The sequence below is a fragment of the Thamnophis sirtalis genome, unplaced genomic scaffold (genome assembly GCF_051295495.1).
Source record: "Thamnophis sirtalis isolate CommonGarterSnake01/CBP01778 unplaced genomic scaffold, rThaSir2_p1.2 scaffold_1, whole genome shotgun sequence".
Taxonomy (NCBI): domain Eukaryota; kingdom Metazoa; phylum Chordata; class Lepidosauria; order Squamata; family Natricidae; genus Thamnophis; species Thamnophis sirtalis.
In genome coordinates this window covers 103,227,886-103,248,747 of record NW_028261381.1, presented here as the reverse complement: position 1 = coordinate 103,248,747, position 20,862 = coordinate 103,227,886, and the positions used below count along the sequence as shown (strand labels likewise).

The following is a 20,862-nucleotide window of genomic DNA, read 5'->3' as shown; positions in this document are numbered from 1 at the left end:
CGCTGCAGGAAAACAGCAGCAGCAACATTTGGAGATAGACCAAGCATCAAACTTTCCTAGGCTAGATGATTTACTAAGATTTTTTCCAGTTCGTTACTTTCTTTTTGAACAACATTAATCAAATATCCATGCAGAAGCCTGAAATATATTTCACATGTTTCAAGTGTGCTTAGTTCACTTTAAAGATATTTAAAGTTTTAAAGTCAAGAAGCTAAAGTAGTTGCAGATACATATTATCCAATGATTTCTAATTATAGAATTATTTCAGATTTTCCTTATATTTTCTATGAAAAATGACCACAATTTAAAAATAAGCAATACCATTATTCTACTTTGGCATAAAAAGTAGGCCATGATCCTAATTCATTCTATAGAAATTTAAACACTTGTGACAATCAGTATTCAAGTTTTACAACTCAGGTAGAACATGAAAAAATGTACCAAAGCAAAAAGGTAATTATGACAAAGAAGATTATTTTAGTGTAACCTAATCTGATTTTAAGGCAATTCTTACCAATGATAATGCCAATAATGCATGACAACTTAATTCACTTGGGAGTTTAGTAAAGTTTTCAGAGATGGAACAGCTGCCAATCTTCCATTATTCTTTGGAGTTGCATTTTTGTTGATCATATCTCACTGATCACTTCAGTATGAATTCAATGACTTTATTTCATCTTAAACATTAGTCTATTTCAAACATCTCCTTGCCCCATAAATGTACCCCATGAAAAATATTTGACAGAATATACTGTCAAAAATGATTGCACTGACTATATATTATCAGTAAATTGTTTATATATAGATACAACTTCAATATTAGCTTATTGTGTCTAAGATTACCAAATCTTCTGATGAGCACTGGGGTACTGAAGATTTTAAGAATGCAGCTGGAATTCTTTAAATTATCACTCCACTACTCAGCAAGTTAGTGGTTAAAAAAAGGGAAATACTAATAGACACATGAGAACTTGTTCAAGATACTAAAACTATGGGGATGTGCCAGGACTAATTGTTTCCATTCATAGCTAAAACAGTGATTCTCCATCTGCAGAGACAATATAAATATTGTCTCTGCAGATGGAGATTTAATTCTTCTTTGAAAATAATAACAAAGCAACAAGACAAACAAATATCACACTATAAAACTGTCAACTCGTGGCTACTGGTATACCAAATGTATCTTGGTATATCAGTAGAGACTCTGAGACATGGGGCTAGGCTACCTCTTCTCTCATCTTGCTTTATGACTCTCAAAACCTCAATAATCTACAAGGAAGGAGTGATGTAAAAGGGGGGATGGAAGGAAGAGACATTACCAATCTTGAGAGAGTGCTAGTGCCAACTCTCCCCTTCATCTGTGGAAACTGAAAATAGGAGCAAGATGAAGGTCACATGACTGTTTTATCACCACTGCAATAGCACTTAGACTTATATACTGCTTCACACTGCTTTACAGACCTCTACATCCATGAAACAATTAGCTTTAGCTTAAAAATTCTTGGTTGCCAAAATTCAAGAAAATTGAAACACGTAACATCTAATAATGAATGTACAAAATGGTGCTTTTTCAAATGTGCAATACCGTGCTTATGCTAGCATTTTGGTAATAAACAGAAAACTATACTTACTTGAATACAAAAACCAAAAATTTTCATCTTGTATGAGAAAAGAGAAAAATGATGAAGTGTTTCTATTTCTACCAGCCTAAATTCTATTTTGGCATTTTGTATAACAGCCTTGATCTCTACGTTACATGTTTTAGTTTCACATAAGTAACTAAATATATTTTAAACACATAAATAAATTTTTGAAGGTAAACTGAATGCCTGGGTATGAAATGCACCCCCACTACTAGCTATGCTCACAACAGCCCAGCTCTCTACCCCCCACTCCCCATTACTACAGTTTGAATGTACAAATCCTCAGCCTCAATTGATTTATCAATTTCTTTTTCTGACCCCCTAGGTCTTCTCATCCTTTCAAATCACTTACAGTACTTCAGTCTAGACAAGTAACCACAGTTAAAATGTCAGTGAAGGTAATGACTTCAGCTAGCTGTTCAAACACTGCAGCAGCCTACCTTTGAAGGGACGAAAAGTGGCAGACTTAAATGAGAGGGGCTGATTTCGCACTTGGAGAGCAAAATCCTTCAGAGTCAAGAGCATTCAGACAATTAGGCAGCTACCAATCACACCATTTTAAGAGTTCCAGTTCCAAATGGCAAAGTATGAAAAAAAAGGAAGTGGGAATATAAAGAATAATGCTCAGATTCTCATTTTTTAAATGAGCCATGGAAATTCTATTGCAGACTACCATTATCTGAAAGTATGATGATCCAGAACAACATACATTATGGGCTGGCAGCTTCCAGATGTTCCTGGTCTATACCTTTCATACTTGATGGAGAGAGTTATATTTTAGCAAAATTATGAAGGTGGAACCAAGATCATGCAACTAATACAACCTTACAACATCCATGGGGAAATGGAGAAGACAGGAAGTTCCACAGCTGGACAGATGTAGCAATAGCAATAGTTAGGCTTATATACCGCTTCATAGGGCTTTCAGTCCTCTCTAAGCGGTTTACAGAGTCAGCATATTGCCCCCAACAACAATCTGGGTCCTCATTTTACCCACCTCGGAAGGATGGAAGGCTGAGTCAACCTTGAGCCTGGTGGGATTTGAACAGCCAAACTGCTGAACTGAAGTCAGCTGAAGTAGCCTGCAGTGCTGCATTTAACCACTGCGCCACCTCGGCACCTCGGCACCTCGCAGATGTGGGGAATGTGAGCTCTGAAATAATTCTTTTTAATCTTTTTTCATTTCTGTAAGCCGCCTGGAGTCCTCCGGGATTGGGCGGCATAGAAATTTAATAAATGAAATGAAATGAAATGAAATGAAGAGCTTCACATGAACCCTGTCTGACAAACCTACTCTGGTAATCCTTTTTTGGATCAGAACCCTCCTGGAGGGGGGGGGGCGAAGAAGGGCAGCATCTCACCAGACCCAGAGGGAGGCAACAGGACCCTTGCAGGTCGGAGATTTGCCTTATGAATTGGAGTGGGGGTGGCAGCCTGCAATATGGCTGACAAGATGCTGACTTCCCGTCTAAGCAAATGAAGATGATGGAGGATGAAGAAGAGATGAAAGACTGATAAGAAAATTTATCTAACCCACAGTCATAAATCAAACCTGGTAAAAGCAAAGAAATCTTGAGATTTCTTGAGAGCATAAATAATATTGATGGTCAGACCGGGATTTTCTCCAAAAGGAAGGAAAGAAGGAAGGAAGGAAAGAAGGAAAGAAAGAAAGAAAGAAAAAAGAAAGAAAGAAAGAAAGAAAGAAAGAAAGAAAGAAAGGAAAATGGAGGTTGAAACACCCCCCCTCCAAGAAAAAAGCTATTTTGCTCGAAACAAATTCGGACAGAAAAGGAGAGAGCAGAGAAGTGACAAACCCCTTCACATAAACTCTAAATTTGGTTTTGGATTTGAAATAGAAACCAAACATTCTGAAAGATTATTTTGCTTTGAAGCAATTCCAAAAAAATCAAGGGGAAAAAGATACTTTTTCTCACTGATAACTGATAACCTAACCTTGACTGTGTGGGAAGTTTTAATTAAACAACTGCCATAAATTAGAATTTGGGAAAGCAGGAGGCAAAAGAGAAACGTACCCAAATCTGTCTGTTTGCATGTTTGTTCCAATTGATTTGTTTTGAGCAGCTGTGGCTGATTGGATGCGGAAGGTGACAGGGGAAAGAATTATTACAGAGTGAAAAAATGGGAAATATGTGGGTTTTTCTTTTTCCCTCTTTTGTCTTTTTTTCTTCTTCTGCAAAAGTATAAGATGGCTCCGGCTGCTCTTCCAGTCTCACAGTAGTTGAAATTTAAGGTGGACCAGATCATCAAAATAAGACTTGTATTCAAAACTGCAATTTTGAAACTGGACATTAAGGAAGAACAAAAGACCAAGATGGATCTCATCATTTTTCTCCACATCAGCTGAAGCAGATAAATTTAAGGTGGACCAGAACTCTGAAATAAGAACTGTATAACTAACTAACTTTGGAACTGGACATCATGGAAAGCTAGGAATTTAAAGAACTATGTGAAATTATAAAAAATATGCATAAATCATTAAAATCAGTAAAATCAAGCCTAAATAGAATTCTGAACCCAGAGAAGCAGATACGTAAAGAATTCAAAGAAGAAGGGAGCAAGGCAACGAAGGGGTAGAAATGGAGGGAAATAAAAAGCAGACAAAAACCTCCATTAGTCTTGGCAGTGGTATAGGGAAAATTGTAAAAAGAGAAGGTGCCCCAACAAAAGGGAATAAAAATCAGACAAAAGAGGTTGAGGCTGTTAGTGGCATAAGGAAAATTGAAGTAGGAGGTTTTGCCCTAACGAAGAGAAATATAAAATATCCTTTTGATAGCAGAGATTTGTGATCCACTTTTATACATGATAAGTAAACTGAGTTATGAATTGACTGAATATGACAAGAGAAGTACAACTAAGCATGGGTTAAAATATATGAAACATGGACATACAGTATATAAAATTTTGAAGATGATGAATAAAGTGAGATATTTACTGCTGTTATTCTATCTAATACCCTAAGGGAATTGTAATGAACATTGAACAGCGAGAATTGCCATTTATAGATAATTAAGGGTAATCTAATATAAGATATGGAAAATGGAGAGGGTACATGAAATACACCTACAATGGGAAACTATTGAGATTTAAAGACAGAATCACTAACTAAGGGCATGTAAGAATGTATAATTATTTAAAGATAATGATGAGAATAGCTGGGAATTGTAACCAGGTCTAAATCTCGGCCAAAACTAGGCTGAAGTGGGTGGGTGGGAGGGTTTTAAAAGTACAATGACATATGAGTATATGTATACATTTTTGTTCTATTTTTTTTAAAGGAGAATACATGTTAAAATTACATATGTATATTGAAAGGAATTATCAATACCATAAACATAAAATGGAGCTTGCTCAGAAGATGAAATACACCAAGTAAATGAGATGAAGAGTGGGAAACAGAGGAGAGAGAGGGAAGAAGAGAGGGATAGGGGAGAGGGCAAGGGGGGGAAGAGGAGGAGAGAAATTAGGGGAGAGAGGAGAAGGATTGAGGAAGGGAAAGTAGAGAAGGGAAGGAGGACAGAGGGAAGAAAGGAGATAGGGTGAGGGAAGGGAGAAGAAAGTGATGGATAAGGTACAAATATGATGTATGGAGAACAGAAGAGCCAATAATTGTTTTTGGTTGATGGTAAGATGAATCGATGTAAACATTTAATAATACAATATGATGTTGGTTATGTAATAGTATACATGTGATTATATGTTATGAAAATTAAAAACATAAAAAAACTTTATAACATAAAAAAAACATCAACGGGGAAAAATACATGCTATCATAAGAACCATATACATCTTGGGCACATAGTGATGGCTAACCATAGTTAGACAGTGATTGCTAAACTTTTTGCCATTGTGTGCCAAAAGGGGAGGGCATGGGTGAGGGTCATGCACACACATGCCTACACCCATAATTCTATGCACCTCCCTCCGCGCATGCACGCACAACCCCAAAGCCTCCTGAAGCCTCCTGAGCGAGAAAAATCGCCAGAAATGAAGGATGAAATCAGCTGGCCAGCACATGCATGCATGCTGGAGCTGACAGGGAAACACTTCACACGCCCTAAGAAATGGCTCCGTGTGCCACAGGTGGCATGCGTGCCATAGGTTCGCCATCACGGACCTATACCTCCAATATTAGGTACAGGCAACTGTAGACTAGCCTTTATTTTGTTCCATTTCCTTGCCCTGTCACTATAGGTTTTCTGCAGTAGACAAAAGAATCAACTCTTCTGAATGGCTCAGGTTTTATAATTTTCTGTAGCTGGAAGGGGGCACCCAGCCCATCTTATTATTATGAAGCAATCATTCCTTTTTAAATTTCAAGGGATTTCTGAAGAGCCTACTCGAAACAGCTAAATTCCCTAATGATTTCACAGTTTCAGTCCTCTTCATTCTGCTCAGCACATTGGTGACTCGGTTTTAATTGGCAACACCTACTGCAGCAGAAAATGATGATCAATTCTATGTACATAGGAGGGCTATTTTAAAAATAGACTGGTTTACTTTTCATACTTAATTTTTTTATAATCTGGACACAAATATAAATGTTGAGATTGATCCTTTGAAGATAAAAGCATTACTCTTTACAATTTCTTAACAAATTAGTTACACCCTAACGTTTTCTATTACTTTAAGCTTATCCAAGCAAACTTAGTCATAGGTTTAATTAACCTTTGGTAAGTCCTCAGAAGGTTACTGTTATTAAAAGCTGCTAATTTAACTCAGCACATATGCTAATCTGTTCTGTAATCCACCTCACTTTGTAAGGTGGCACAATGTGTTTAGATGGCACAAAATACACAAGAAAATCCTTTAAGCATTCCCAACTTGTAGGTCAATCATAAACACATCCATTTGAAATTTTCCATTTCATTTGCTGGAACTTGCCTTACTCTAAGCAAATTTTAGACTAAACTTGGGAGAAATCTGTTAAATGAAGCACATAGAGCACTGTAAATAGAGATGCTGCTTGGAGTTGTTTCCAGAAGAAATGGGATTTTGTCACTTCCTAGAGCAAAGCAAAGCAGTGCTGCTTTATCTCCATCTTCTTTATAGCCACTTACAGCCTTCTCTTGTATAATTGTGCACTTGAAAAAAGACTGAACCTTTCCCCACAGCAATGGCTGAAAGCTCTCTAGGGTGACTTTGGCACATACGGCAGGCTGCATAGATACAAAAATTATGTAGCTTGACCCCCTTGTGAGGAACTCAGCAAAATCATGCAACAATTACTGAAGCCACACAGCCTGGATTTCTGTGTTGCATACCAAAAATTATTCAGGTTGGGCAGGCTAATAGGCTGTAGGAATAACTTTGGGAAATAGGAGGAAGAGGCACAACCAGGGCAATGATATGAGAAGAGATATGTTGGTCCAGAGAAGGAACAGAGGTAGAGAAAGCACTCAGAAGAGATGGAAAGTAGAGGCATCAGTGTGTGTGTGTGTGTGTGTGTGTGTGTGTGTGTGTGTGTGTGTGTGTGTGTGCGCGCGCGTGTGCATGCGCACGCGCACGCATGCATGAACGCACACACATTTAAACTTGTATGATTCTATTACTACACTGCTGTCAAACTCGATTGCATCACATGACATATTGTGACGTATCATGACATAGGTTTTTTTTGCCTTTGCAGAGCTGGGGTGAGCATGGCCTTTGTGTAATGCTTTGGCCCACAGGCTGCCAGTTTGACACCCCTGTATTATTATAATCTTATCAGAAAAACTGTTTGAAGCCAGGCCAGTTATTTCACTGAGGCAAATGAGGTGGCCTCTTCACTTTGCTAAAGCGAATCATAATACTTCCATGATCCCTATTTTCTCTACCTACCAAATATATGTACAAATCTATCATTCTGGGAATTGAATATGCTGGGGCAATCTAGAATACCTATTTCTTCTCTGGACCATGCAATTACATCTCATCCCACTTTGGGATGATCTGACAATTCTCTGGAAGTTGTTTCCCTAAATCAGAAACAGTTGGTAACCTTCCAGATAAGGTGCTCTAAATGAAATGAGACAGTTTCAGGGCAAGGTCATGTTCTCAACACCATGATCTATTTCTAATTCAAAAAAGTAATTTTGTAAAAACTACAGTTTTTACACTCCCAGAATAGATGGATAAGCATGATCCAGAAAAGAAAATTGAAAGTTCCAGAACAAAAAGTATGTTTGTGTATTACGGGAGATACATAATCATAAGGCTGCTATACATGCTTTATTAGAAATGATCTTTTTAAATTGAATAAAAGGGCAAAAAATTGAAGTGAACATCAAACTACTTTTGATCATTCTACAAAATATATGAGCCTGATGTTGAACGCTAATAATACACTGTAAAATTAAAGGAGCCAAATCATTATTGTTCAAGATTGAATAGCATGATTGGATTGTAGCATCTAATGGACATTATTTCAAGACAGTTTCATCTGTCTGTTTAAGTACAGACTCCAGAAACATTCACTGACAGGAAGTGTAGTAGCTATGGGCTTTGATTGGCCTTCCTCAAACTGGTGGCTTCTAGGTGCATTAACCTTGCAATTCACAGAAAGTGAACAGCAGGCTTTGATTTAGTCCAAATTCTACAAATTACAGTCCCAATCTATATGGAGAAAAAGTTAGGGCATCATACAATAGTGCTCAAGTTATGAGAATTTTGCTTAACAACCACTTGAAATTAAGGTAACACTGTAAAAAGTAACTTGTGACTGGTCGTCACACTTATGACAGTCACAGCATCCCCACAGTCATGATTGTGATTCAGGTGCTTGGCAATCAGCCTGCATTTATGATGGTTGAAGCATCCCAGGGTTCACTGTTGAGAGAAAACTAGAAATGCCATTATTTTAATGTCTAGCCTTTAGGCATCTTAAGCGGTACAACAATTTTGCCATTAAAAATGCTAAAAAAATCTATGCATGTAAATATTAGATTGCAAACTCCTATTGTTGCCCTTTGTTGAAAACAGCAGCATTAATGCTTCCACACTGACAGAAAATATTATGTATATCTACAGGAGAAAATTCCCAAGGGAGGATCCAAGGAAAAATCAAAAGAAAAGAAAAAAGAACATATTTTTGCTGTGTTTAACCAATGGATTTCATAATAGATAATTAGAAACATGGGAAGAAGGAACAAAAGAATAAGAAATCTAGCACAGGTGAATGGAACTTCATTGATTCCACTTGAAATTTCCATGCAGCTGAAATGACTGTAATTTTTTAAGATATTCTCATAGGTATTCCAGAGAACTATTTGTATCTGCTAAGCCACACATGACCCTAGATCTAATTTCATGTGAACTTTGGTCTCATTTAAATTCTATCATATCTATTCAGAAACCTGCCAAGAGCTCTCTGTCTCTTTCTGACAAAAAGGAATGAAATGTCAGAGAAAAAAAAACATCCATGGCTTCCTCTATTTTAAAACACCACACAATTCTCACTAAATTACTCCTGTACAAAACCTATCAGATCAGTTTGAAGTTAAGTAAGCAAAAGGTAGCACTTTTTAATTAGCAGTTCAAGATGCTGAGCTTGTCAAGTAGAAACCAAAGCACCGCAGAACATGGTGAACACCTATTCCTGCCCCAGCTCCTGCCCACCTAGCAGTTTGAAAGCATGCAAATGAGAGTAGGTAAACAGGTACCACTTCGGTGGGAATGTAACAGTGTTCTATAGACCTTTGGCATATAGACATGTTGACCACATGACTACAGAAAATATCTTTGGCCAATAGTGCCCCCCCCCCCGGCCAAGAAACAGATGAGCACTGCACCCTAGAGTCAGAAACGCTTGGCTAGGGAAACCTTTACTTTACCTTTTATTGAAAAGTTTCTGTTTATATAAATGAACAGTGATGTATTTTCATAAACAAATGTCAGTACTTGTCCCTTTTTTTCTGGCTGTAGGCATTGACCTAAAAGGTTTACAAGCAGATGCACTTTATGTAATGAAGATACATCAGCATAAACAGGACAATTTTTAAAAGCTTAAGAGCAAAAGTTGAGCTGCCATCTCTTACCTTAATCTTGGAGGCCAGAAAATTTTGACTTTTGAGTTAAATATTTATTCTTTTCCTCAAATCCAACTGATATAAACATGGATTGAACAGGAAGGCTTTACATCAGCAAGCAATAGTGCATTGCCCTGTTGGGAATAAATGGAAAGAAAAAAGAAGATATAATGTTAAAGGTGCTGCATAGAAACTAGGAGACTGTGAGATCTAGTCCTGTCTTTACAACCTTGAGTTACATATAAAAGTAATAAGCTGGAATTTTTTTAAAAAAATGTCAAAGCACTACCACAAAATTGGGATTTCACTGTTTTAGAACCTTCAATCTCATGGGATATTATATTACAAACTTTCCAAAGCAAATCTTGATATCAATATAAAAACTTAAAGATATTATCACCACCTTTCTTTTCCAACTTTCTTTTCTCAACAGACCTTTCTGTTTAAAACACATTGATTCAAAAGAAAGTGACAAAAACAAAGAGGGAGGGAGTTGTAACTAAAAATAAATAATTTTTACAAAAGAATTCTTTCTCTAAAGATATCATGGGGAAGCCGAAAGTCAGCTTTTCCTATTATGATATTATTTATTTTAAAAATGGAAGACAAACAACAATAAGCTGATTTAATTAACATAGTGAGATATAAACAGCAACCAGAATAAAAATACAGAAGTAATAACAATGACTGTTTGGTTTGGTGGCAGCAGTGCCTCAGATAGAAGATCCATACAGAGAGTGGTAAGGACAGCCGAAAAGATTATAGGAAGCTTACTTCCTGTTATACATGATACTGTTTACAAGTGCTATGTGCTTAGTGCTCAAAGTATTGTTAGAGACCCAACATACCCACTTTACGATTTGTGTTTGTTGCTCCCCTCTGGGAGGAGGTTTCAAAGTATTTCTAGCAGGACTACCGAATTCTGTAACAGCTTTGTGCCCTAGGCCATCCGTCTGGTAAACTCACAAGATTTGTTTTTCTCATGAAGTACATGTATACATATGAACTAGACTATGTTGTTTCTCTGTGTCATATACTATATGTGGATATGTGGGTATAAGCATAAATTTGTATGTATTTATTTATTTTGTTATGTTTATGTAGTGTATATTGAAGGTGGTGGCTCTTTTTGAGAGCTGTAAGCGGAAAAAATCATTTTAATGTATGCCGATTAGTGTACATTTAAAGTGATAATAAAGTTATTCTATGTCTATGCCTATGTTCTATTCATGACAGTGATTGGAAATAGACAGCAAAAGAATTAATTCAAGAGAGTGTGTTTTTGTAGGTAAGCAATTTGCATGCCCAGCTCTCAAAGACTCTGGGAGACTGACAGCAATCAAATCATGAGAACACAATAAGAAGTATAAAATAATTGAAGTAAAGTAATAAAACAATAAACAATATGAGTGGGAGCTGGTCAGATTTCAGAAGGAGTTCAATCCAGGGGGAAGAACTCTGCTACCAAGAAAATGGTGCTCCTGATAGGAAGCATTGTTTAATCGAAAGAACCTGGAGCATGCCAAGCCTGTAAGTTTCAATCAAACAAATAGGATAACATCCATTTGTTGTTAATAAGGGATTAATTCAATCCTTAACTCTTATCATTAACTCTAGATTCATCCTTTCATTTCTAGAAAAGTTTACCCAGACCGTATTCATTCTTAATACAAATTTCTTTCCATGCACATAATTATTCTCTGAGTCCCAGGTTCAATAGAGATATTTATTTATTTAGCATACAATGTCAGGGAAATCTACACATGATCGATACAACCTTAATTGCTAGTTCATTCTGTTTGGGAGGGTCAATTTCAATTTATTTTCCAAAGTACCAGAGGACAGGACAAGAAACAATGGGTGGAAACTAATCAAGGAGGGAACCAACCTGGAATCAAGGAGAAACGTCCTAACAGTGAGGTCAATTAACCAGTGAAATAGCCTGCCTTCAAAAGTTGCGGGTGCTTCATCCCTGGAGGTTTTTAAGAGATTGGACAGTCACTTGTCTGAAAAGGTATAATCTCCTGCTTGAACAGGGAGCAGGACTAGAAGACCTCCAAGCTCTATTCTCTCTTCCAGCTCTATTCTGATCAATTGATTGGCTTAATGACACTGGAACTGCTGGCTAGACTAGACTCCAGAAGTTTGAACCTGGCTCCTGTCACTTGTTCCCTAGCTCCTGCCCACCTAGCAGTTTCAGCAACCGATACTGCAAGTAGATAAATGGGTACCACTTTGGTGGGAAAAACCTAGTTGCATTTGTGTATGCACAGAGAGCAGAAGCCAGTGCTGGACTCGGCCAGAAGCGAGGCAACACAACATGAGATGATGCAAAATGAGACTGATGAAGTTAGAAGGGCCAGCAACCCAAGCGCTGCTAGTCAGCTGGTATAAGGTAGTTTGCCTTTGTCATGTTCCAAGGATAGACACTACACCAAACAGAATTGTACAGTTTTTCTTTCTGCGTGGTTGCAATGGCTGTTTTATTCTCATTAGGGATATTTTAACTTGTATTTGTTTTATGTAAGACAGTTTAATGCTAAGTGTTTTTATTAATTGTGGCAGCATTGAAACATAATTAATAAGTAAATAAAAGCTTTTCATAATGCATTCCATATTTGGGAAATGTAATTTAATATCATACTTCCATACTTTACTATTATATTTATTTCAACTTAGTATTAATGTAGGGTAATGCAATTCATCTGAAACTAAAATGGATTTACAACCGGTCTAGACTAAATCGTATGAGTTAAAGAGTGCGCAAATGTCTTACAATAGCAACACACCAACATGCACACAGACAAAATAGATGTCCAATCAATTTTAAAGACACTTTCAGAGGTCTATTAGATACAAAATATTATTTCTGATGAATTAACTTTATTCTGAAAACCCTGACTCATTTATTTTCCAAAATTACACTGTATTCCTATTCTTTGTTCTATTCAGTTCAGATATGTAACTATAAGAACAAAAGATAAATGGAATATTTTGGCCTTCAAGCACCAAGATCCAGGAACACCATGGCCATTGTCTATGATAGCTAAGGATTACGGGAACTAAAGGACAATATTTGAAGGTACCAGTTTGTGGAAGGCTGCTGTAAATAATTATCAAGTTCGACAGTAACTGATTCCATTGAGTTTTGTTTCATTTTGAACCAGGCAGTATGTGTAATAGGCAGAACAGCTATTCTATAAGAGTGGGATTGAATCCACTTCTTGTAGATGCCTTTCATTTACTAGAAATTGGTAATGTTGCTTTCTGCCCATGATTTCCTGAAGCACAGGGTGGAGGGGAGAAACTACGGAAGATATAGAGATAAAGAGAATGCAGCTGATTCCCACAGGATAGGAAAAGATGCAATTCATACCTCAGATGGTTTTTAGTGTTTTTTCAAACCCTCAGCTTCCCTCAAGTATGTTGATGCCATACTTCTTTAGCAGTTTAACAGAGAATAACAAAACTGGTTGGAGACTATTCTAAACCCCTATTACTCCAATATGACATTTATGCCATTAAGTAACAGAAGGGGGAGGAGGAGGAGCTATGCTGTTACTCAGTGCTGTGCAGCATTGATTACTCTGACCAGCCAAAAGACAATATCCTTGGCACTGGAGAAAGATGGCCAGTGCTTAATGTAATGATGGAGTGTATTGCTTTAGATTCATGTCATAGAAACTGGTTATAATAATTGCTTACCTACATAAACAAAATGAGGCCTCCTCTATTCCCAGTATGTGACACTTCAAAATGTGCAAGCAATAAAGTACAGAATAAACCTCAAATTACAGCTTGACAAACATATTTGTGACTCCATTAAGATTTATAATAATCCATGTGACAATAAAAAGAAGGGACTTATTACCTAGTAGGCGACATGATTTTATCCATATTCCTGGAACTGATCTTAGGCAAGCCCCCAAAAGTTTTCAGCATTATTTATACTAAGGATGTGCAATTCCTGTGGGACTCAGCTTGGATGCTCCCACATTAGCTGATTGATGGATGCTAAGAGCACTGCTCTCTGTATTTATTGTGCTGTGTTTGCCTGCCTCTTGCCAAAAAGCTATTAGTGAACTACTGAGAAATATTTATCTATTCAATGTCTATGGACTTGCCATACAGGACACAAAAATATAATCTAGACATTTGCAAACTGTGCACAGAATAGTTCTTCTGTAGTAGTTAGGGAGGAAAGCATATTGGGGACATTCCCATCATAACTCAAAGTACAACGGCATACAATCTACTCTATCTATTTGGAAGCATAGAACGGGAAAAATGGAGAAAAATAGATTTAGTTTATATTTGCACATACAATTATTAACTGTATAACTTCTTCATGAAAAAGGACAAAGATATTTACATAATACTATCCATACATCTTGGACTTTTAATTCATGCTGCTTTGTAATAAGGGTCACTAATGGAGCTTTCTGAGCAGCAGAATTTGTCCCCATCCCTATGGGGGGGGAAATATGGCATGTACTTTTTATTAATAGCAAGCATACTAGTTGTATTTCAAAAATTAGCTTTTACCATATAAAAGCTGGCTAATATTTCTAACATCTTTACTTTGTGCTTTTATTTTAAATAACAAATTTGAAAAATAATAATAGTAACAGACAGCAAATGCCATCTCCACAAAGAAACTGAAGAAATAAAGGACCATCTAGGTAGAAAATTGCACAGATTGATTACAAACAATGGTAAAGTAATAACAAAGATGCAATGGAAAAAAATATCACTTGCTTGCAAGCAAGAATGGATGGTACCATAAAATAGACAAAGTCATCAGAAAATGAGGAAGTTAACTTTAGAATTCAAACAGGGAAGCATCTGTCACATAACACCCCAGGCTCAGACTTGTCGATAGTAAAAAAAGACAAAAAGTTTAGATACTGGACATGGTTAAGACCTAGAGACTGCAGAATAGAAGAGGAAGAACTGGAGAAAACCACAAATGCAGATAGAATGACAAAAGAAATCAAAGATAGTACCAACAGTAACAGGTATCTTGGATGCAATCACAAAACAACACCTCCTTTGGCACTGACCTCCCTGTCACCCTTTGCACTCTGCCCACCTGTTCAATTGTCTCCCCAGCTCTGCCTCCATCCAGTGAGTGGTGCCCACAGCCGGTTGATCATGTGGAGTTATCCTGCAACAACTTGGTGGTAGATTGGCAGAGACAAGTTAGTGGTGATGAGCTGGCTGTGGCAAGCTGTCCATGGCGAGTTGTCTTAGACCCATGGAAGGCATTGGGTACTTCTAAGACAGAAGAAGAGATTCTGTGATCCCATCTTTCTTTCTTTTACTTACTTACTTACTTACTTACTTACTTACTTACTTACTTACTTACTTACTTACTTACTTACTTACTTACTGGTACTTACTTACCCAACCCTGGTGACTGTCTGGCCAATTCCCTAGAGGAGATTTTTTTTTTGGCAAAGTTTTACATATGATTTGCCTGCTTCCTAGAGAGAATTATTGGCCAAGGTCACCCAGATAGCTTTGTGCCCAGAGGGAGACTATAATTCATGGTATCTTAATTTCTAGCCTGATGCCTTAAACCACTGGCTGAAACAAACTTTGCCTTCAAATAGTGGGGAATTGCAGATTTCATCAAGACAGTTGATGTTGCAAGGATCTATTGCTTCTCAGCAATTGAGGGTTGGAGGATTCTCGTCCTTGACCTAAAGGAAGGAAATTGTCCTTCAGGTTTTGTTAGATGGGAATTTTCAATACAAATTTGAATCCCAAAGAGAGTAGGAGGAAAGGAAAGGAGCCATTGTTGATTTACAATGTAAATTTTACATGCTGTGACCCTTTGTATGAAAGAAAATAGCTTAACCTAATCATGGCTACAAGTCACGTCCAAAAGAAAAAACAGAAACTAGAAATCCTCTGTCTGAGTGTTTGTGTTTGTGTGTTTGTGTGTGTTTGTGTGTGTGTGTACGCCCAGTGAATTTCATACAAACCAGAAATCAACACTTTAAATAAATAAAAATAGAAATGGACCATGGATGTCCCCTCCCAATATTTGCTATTGCAAATATGAAATACTGTTTCTTATATTGCAGAGCAAATGAATAACCATAATAAAGAATAATTGTGCCCATAGACCATTTCATGGGAAAAGAAAACACCATCTCCTCCAATTTTGAAGGCAATTTACTAAATCATACTAGATTAAAGGAATTTTCTTTACGTTCTTTACGTGTTTTGTATTCTTCAACTCAGCATGTAGGATTCCAAAGGATAATTTCTCATTGTTGAATGCTTACCAAGCAGTATGACCACTTACAATGTAGCTCTTATTTCTTATGGTATGAGAATCCTATGAACCAAATCAGCATGGGACAGAAGAATAAAAGAGTGAAAGGGATCAATTCGGAATCAGAATGTTCTAAGTGAACATGATGAGGCAAAGCAAGGACAACTTGTAAACAACAATCAAATTACTGTAACAGCAAATCAACAAGGAATTGATTTATTTTTATAGCAAGCATGATGTAAATGCCAGCTAAATTGAAGCACCAGACATGATCTTAATTTGAAGGCAGAGGTGGGGGGGGATCACAAAACTATCATTTAACTTTCAAGATTTGTGAAGTGAAGTACAGTACAGTGTGCGGCATTTTTAGAAAGTACACTGGATCTCTACTGGCCCATAAAAAGTATTAGATTTATAGCACACCCTTTGTTTATAGATTGCAACAATACGAAATGTGAGCGAACTGGGACGAGAGACTCTGTCAACTTATAAGCTAGATATCCTTATTTCATATTATTGAACAAAGAACTTATGTTAGGATTTAGCTGCCAAAAATGTGAAAAGAAGAGTGTATATACTATTTCTGCTATCACTACATGTGACATTTTCTCCTTTTAATTTCCTAGAGCATATTTAACAAGAGCAATTGTGAAACCAGTAAAAAGTATTTTTTAAAGCTGTTTAGTGATTTACATTTGGCAGACGGGAGGCAGATTTGGATTTTTATGTATTCATCATATATCCATCATATATCTCTACATAGTCCTACTGTCTTTTATGTGCTACTTATATGTAGAGGCAAAGGCTTCCAAACAGAGATGGTGTCTTGCCTATCTCTAACATCATCCGGTTTTTCTCTTTCTATCATTTACACTTGCATTAACTTAATACGTTGGACAGTTTTCATATATTGACTTTTATAAGTTAAAGCTTTTCTATACATTCAGAAACCTAAGAGACAAGGAAGATTCAATACTGACATGTCTCTGTACAACAGGAGCACTACAATCATGCATCCTCACCAACATATCCGTTGTGAAGTAGGAAGGTATGGTGAAACGTGGCTACAATGCCTTTTAACTCAGCTTGCTCCTTCACATGATCAATGCTTGATAGGATTGAAACATGCCCATACTATGGTTTGGAACATACTATGGCTGGTTGGCAACACAATTTGCCTGATTTGAATGCTGTGGCTACCAACCTTTCTGTTTTAAAAAAATCAATAAAAAGGAAGTCTGCAATGTCTTCTGAATTCAAACAGCCAAGCTTTGGCTACGACATTCATACCACCTGATAGTCTAATAATACAGGTAGTCGTCGGCTTACAACAGCTAATTTAGTAACCATTCAAAGTTACGTCACTGAAAAAAGCGACTTAGGACCATTTTTCACATTTACAACCTTTGTAGCATCCTCATGATCATGTGATCAAAATTCAGATGGTTCGCAACTGGTTCATACTTATGACCATTGCTGTGTCCCATGTGACCACTGTTGGCAACCTTTTAACAAGCAAGGTAAATGGGGAAGCCAGATTCACTTAACAACTGGGTTTCTAACTCATAAAACTGCAGTACTTCACTTAACTCTGGCAAGAAATGTTGTAAAATGGGGCAAAACTCACTTAACAAATGTCTCACTTAACAACAGAGATTTGGGGCTCAATTGTGGTCATAGGTTGAGGACTAACTATAGTTCCAAGTCTTAAAACATAAAAATTATATTTTCAGAAAATAGTAATACAGGAAATTCATGTTGATATTTAGATATCCCAGGTTGGGTTTTTTTTGTGACAACCAGAATGAGTTTTTAAAGGAGCTAAAGAGGATACCTTGAAAACACTGATCAAGAAAGCCATCCTTTCCTGCTGTAATACTACTTTTTCCTTTCCTTCACTGGCTGTAGATCACTAATGAATCCGAAAGATCTGTGCAAAAAGTACAGGCAGGCCATGTTTTCTCAAGCACAGTTGAGAGAGCTGGAAGCAGAGAGAGCTAGAAATCTGATGGAATTTTCTAACTTGATTAACAGCAAAGACTAATTGCACTCTCTCTCTCCCTCTTCACTTTTGTGTTGCAATCGTATCTGTGTCTCTCGGTGTGCATGTATGTATTTTCAAGATGCCTGCTTAATTATCAAGGTGGCATCCTGTGCACTTCTACTTAGGAGTAAGCCCCATTGAGCTGGTGGGAATTAATAAAGAAAATTAGGATTGCACTGCTCAGCTGCAGTGCATCTGTTTCTCAAATCCCTTCAGAATGGAATGTGAAAATTGTGTTTGCAAAGGTAGGCAGAGAAAAAAATGGGTGCTTAAAGTGGCTTCAGCCAGGCATTCACTAAGGAAAAAAAAATCAGGTTATTCTAAATATATACTCCTCAGTATATGGACATTTTTTAAAAATTTAGTTTTTCTTATTTTAAGTAGGAAGAACAATTACTGTATGCCAATGGCTGTTTGGGCAGATTCAGCTGAAAGCATTTTTTTTTCACTTATAGACTAGACCAGAGGTCTCAAACTGGCAGCCTGTGGGCTGGATGCATCACACACAGGCCACGCCCACCCTAGCTCCGCGAAGGGGAAAAACATCATGATACATCACGTGAAAGTAATGTGATGTGGTAAATTTGAAGCCCATGGAGTAGACTATGCTATTGGACCTTATTTGTTGTTCAATCACTATGTGGTATTCAACTCTTCAATCCCAACCAATTTTTGTTGAGGACCAGTGATATCATTTAGAGGAGCCTACATTTTTTTTCTCCTTAACCATGAATGACCATCCACAATCTCATGTAGTCTCACCTTGCACTTTGTCTGAAAAAAAAGATACTTCCAAGCATGACCATACATCCTAAATAAAGAAAACTCAAGTGTCGAGCCAAGGTGGCGCAGTGGTTAAATGCAGCACTGCAGGCTACTGCTAGATCAGCAGGTCAGCGGTTCAAATCTCACCGGCTCAGGGTTGACTCAGCCTTCCATCCTTCCGAGGTGGGTAAAATGAGGACCCAGATTGTTGGGGGCAATATGCTGACTCTCTGTAAACCGCTTAGAGAGGCCTGAAAGGCCTATGAAGCGGTATATAAGTCTACTGCTAAGTCTACTGCTATCTTGAATAGAAGTCAACTATAAAAGAAGCCTCTGAGAAAAAGAGAAACAAGAAGCAGAAATCCCATAGACTTCAAGAACAAGACATTATCCACCCATCAGAAGATACTAAATAAATAAATAAACAAAAGCCCAACACAGGCATTTCATTACTTCTAGCAACCTCACTGGCATTCCAGTTTTTGCATAACTTGGGATTTCCATCCTGTGGTAACAGCAACATAAAACCATGAATCATTATAGAGTCAAGTCATCTAGCCTTAACCTCAAATGTCTCAAGATCCCATTCAATCGGAATTGACACAATAGCAAACAACTTCATGGAGGAAATTAGCAAAATTCATTAAAAGAAACTGCAGTAGTCAATATACATTTCTTCATGATCCACATACTTTTTTTCTAAAAACTTAATTTTTATAGAAGTTGCAAGGTTTTCAGAATACAGCACGAAGTGTTTAGTTCTTTTCCAAGTGGCAATTTTGTGGTTGAGTTTTCCATTTTCTTATGGTATTAAGAGCGTTTGTGAAAATAATGCACAACAGATGAAAAATGCTTCCATGCCCTAGAAATTAAGTAGATCCATACGTTCCATGAAACACAAATCTGTTTTTTTGTTATATGGTGCAGAATTCTGCATTGCAAGATTCCTCTATGAATATGCAGCAGTGCTGCAGTACAATCACACAAGCTGAGAGAACACAGAGCTATGGAGATTCTAAAATGGCTGAGGAAAAATGGTTTAATGTGCTAATGTGAAATGTTATCCTAACCATGATTACAGAATTATTGCGGGAATGAAATAAGGAGGTATGAAATCTTCAGCTCTTTATATAGGAGCTGGGTATAAATGTTATAACAATGAATTAACTGTCTTAATTAACTTTTAACAATTTTTATTAAATATTTTTTTACAAAATAAAAACAATATAAAGTAAAAATTTTAAGCAAATAGGAAAGAAATGAAAGAAAAAAACAAAGAAACAGTATCCAATCTTCTTTACAGTAGTTACAAATGAATTTATATATTAACCTCTCTAAGGTCATTTATTTCATGTTGTAAGGAAGATAAAAGGATGAGATAGTAGTTACATCCAGTGTTACTCTAGGATTTAGAGTAACATGTCTTAATATGTCTAAAATCCTGAGCAGTTTGTCTTCCATTGCACCAAAAAGAATAATTCATTCTTTAAAGATAAGACAGGACAGAGTCTATGTTGAGGAATTCCTCAATAAAGAGCTGTGCTATGAATAATCTTACCTTATTCCCCTCCTCCTTCCTTTCACCTGCTAATTCCTCAGAATTTGTATTAAATGTGCATCATAGTCTATATAATTAATTAGAAAGGCTGAAAAGTCCAATCTCAACCTCTCTGAAAAGGGCAGATTTAAAAACAAAAAAGCCATCTTTCAGGAAGAATCTCCCCAGAGAATCCATTTTTTCCCTCATTTTACTTCAGCAAAACATGGTACAACAAGCAGTTACCATATTCAACACAGTGTTTGATACACTTAATTGTAGGTCATTAATAATGACCTGGCCAATTAAAATTGTGTTGTGGCACATGTCTTTCTGAAGCAGATGTTTCATCTATTACCTGCATGATATCTATCAACATAGCTAATATGGCTACCTTATGAGCTAATTATTTTGCAATTACATGGAAACAAATGATATTTCTTGCAAAAGGTTCTACTAATTATCCAGGCTTGGCAAAGGGTAAGAATAATGGGAAAATTATTTCCTCATTTCTTCCTCTCATTAAATGTAACACCTTCCTGGCCCCAAAAGTGGCCAAG

At 36.9% G+C, this 20,862-nt stretch overlaps 1 protein-coding gene across 4 annotated transcripts in view; it reads right to left on the bottom strand.

Annotated features, from left to right (window-relative positions):
- Positions 1-20,862, bottom strand: part of TSPAN18 (tetraspanin 18) — a 184,299-nt gene that overhangs the window by 86,970 nt on the left and 76,467 nt on the right. For 3 of the 4 annotated variants that reach the window (XM_087719951.1, XM_087719946.1, XM_087719958.1), the window contains one exon: positions 9,680-9,804. The exons of the other annotated variant lie outside the window; for it this stretch is intronic. The gene's annotated coding sequence lies outside the window, so the exon portion shown is untranslated. The remainder of the gene's footprint in view (positions 1-9,679; positions 9,805-20,862) is intronic. 4 annotated transcript variants of the gene reach the window in all.